The sequence below is a fragment of the Nyctibius grandis genome, chromosome 10, assembly GCF_013368605.1.
Source record: "Nyctibius grandis isolate bNycGra1 chromosome 10, bNycGra1.pri, whole genome shotgun sequence".
NCBI classification, from domain to species: domain Eukaryota; kingdom Metazoa; phylum Chordata; class Aves; order Nyctibiiformes; family Nyctibiidae; genus Nyctibius; species Nyctibius grandis.
Genome location: NC_090667.1, coordinates 9,877,961 through 9,880,592, shown reverse-complemented (window position 1 = coordinate 9,880,592; position 2,632 = coordinate 9,877,961).

Genomic DNA, 2,632 nt, shown 5'->3' with positions numbered 1-2,632 from the left:
AAAACATTTTGGCATGAAAATCTGTGCAGACAAAGAAACACATGTAGCCAGAGATTAGATACTCCTCATGAATACCCATATTCACCCATTTTCCTTCCACTTTTGTGGCTCCTGAGCAATTATTGTTGGTCAGTCAGAGACACCTCAAGACTTTTCAGGATTCATGGAAAAAAATCAGATTTGTTTCCCAGCAATGGGAGAAATGACTAGTCTAGTGAAAGAGAAGTTACGCAGCTGTTCAAAACCATCTGTACTGAATATAGAGCAAATTATTAACTCAAGGAATGAATGTGTCCATAGCTTTCCACGTAGCAACTCAGAGAAAGAACTTATGTATTAATATATTTTACATTACAGAGTCTGCGAGCAAAGCTTCTGTTGCGGTGTGCAGAAAAGAGCATGTGTGGTTTTAAAGCAGATTTACAAGTTAGTATTTTTGGCATATAAGAAAATTATTAGAGGCAGAAGACATCGGTCCTCAGAATGTAAACCATATACCACAGTATCAGTTACACCCACCAGCAACTAATTTTTTTTTTCTGTGCACAACCTCCAGCTGTCTCCACTTTCTGAATGAGTTGTCTTTGCTGCTTGGTCATTGCAATGTTTTCAGCAACAAGAGTGAGGGCCGGATACTATCAAAGATGTATTCGGTATTGGATCTGTCAGTGGTCATAGGGACTGGAGTCTGCTTGACAAGATGAAAAAGAGCTAAAGACACTAGCAGTAAAGTACCTAAATTGTGAACAAATTTTGTTGTGCAAGAAAAATGCAGTGCAAGGGTATCAGTGCCAGTTTTCACTCATTCATGAAGGAATCTCACCTGGTGTATTTGCACCTGTAACTGTCATGTATGTATCTGTAAGACCAAAGTTGTGGAGCCACAGGGGAAAACACATAGGTGGACAGCTGAGATTTGATGGGTCTGTTTCAGAAAGAAAGTTGAATCTTAACTTTTCGTTGAAAATTGTAAACTGAGTAGGCTTGCTAAAAGCTGAAAACAAACTCCAGCCTACACAATTATATTTTTATAAAAGAAAAAAATCTGTTTTTTCACAGAAGTTCAGTTTTAACAGCAAAAATTTCACCAGTAAGTATACCTCCACAAACATTTAATACCTGGAGAGAATTCTGGCTTTTTAATATAAAATTCCCATTTAGCATCCTGCAACGAGCAGTGATAGGGAGGTCAGAGCTTGCTAGCCCAGTATTCAAAGTGTTAAAGAGCAAGATTGCTTTGCGTGCACAGCTTCCACCCCTTCAGGGATGAGAGCTGTGGACAGAGCAGCCTTGTTACAAAGGGAATTTTAAGATAATACCTTAGAGGAGCCGGGCTGGGTTAAGATGGTAGTTGCAATCGGGCTCTGTGTGTTGGCATGTTATTCTGGTCCACGGAGGTAACCTAGCACTGTTTGCAGGATGTAGATGGGATGTGGTACAGCTCTATCTGAACGTGTTTTCCCCCATTCCCAGAAGACACAGCATCAGTTACGGGATAAGACCAGCTCACGTGTTGCTGACTTATAACGCTATCAGACTTAAGCATTAATGTGCCAATTCTGGAGACATTCATTAGGAATCTAGTTTGTGCATCTATCACCGTGTTCATCAGGAAGCTGGGCTGGAGAAAGAATAGAATCATGGAATCATAGAATGGCTTGAGTTGGAAAGGACCTTTAAAGGTCATCTAGTCCAACTCCCTGCAATGAGCAGAGACATCTTCAACTAGATCAGGTTGCTCAGAGTCCCATCCAACCTGACCTTGAATGTTTCCAGGGGTGGGGCATCTCCTCTCTGGGCAACCTGTACCAGTGTTTCACCACCCTCATTGTGAAAAATTTCTTCTTTACATCTAGTCTAAATCTACCCTCTTTTAGTGTAAAGCCATTACCCGTTGTCCTGTCGCAACAGGACAGTGTAATTGAGTATCCCTACTACTTTTATTAAATCTCAAATGATTGCACATCTAATCTCAAACAGAGGAGCTATGAGATGCTATAAAAAGTGGATTGACCGTAATTACAAAAAGGAAAGAAATGCTGTTAATTCATTCTCAGCCTTCCAACCAGATCAAGGATACGTGGTGGTTTCACATTTGTTTTCTGGGTTTCTGCAATACGTACTAAAGCGGGAGCGATGAAAATGCGAACGCAAGTAGAAATCCATCTCTGCTGTCCGGGCAGCCTTGGAGCCACCGGCTCCTCCGCTCCTGGCGCTGCTCCCCCTCGGCTGCCCGATGATCCGGCCGTCCCCAGCCCGAGCATCGCCCTCCTGCCGCGCAGGCGGCCCGTCACGGCCCGGGAACTGCCCCCGCAGCTCCCCTCGCCTCGGTCACAGCAGCCCTGCCACGGCCCGAGCTGCCTCCGCAACGCCGAGCGGCCACCGACAGCACACGGGCGCCCAGCGGAGGCACCGCCGCTCCGGGAGGCGCCGGAGGAGCCGTCCTGCGCCGGAACCCGGGCTCCCGGGACCGCCGGCTCATCCCGGGCGGCTCCCGCCGGCTCCAGCGGGACCGCCGCGCCCCGCCTGACCGCCCACCCGGCCCGGCCCGGCCCCGCCCGGCCCCGCCGGGGCGGAGCGAAGCGGCGCGGGGCGGCCCGACCGCCTCCCCCGGCCCCTCGCCCGCCGCGCC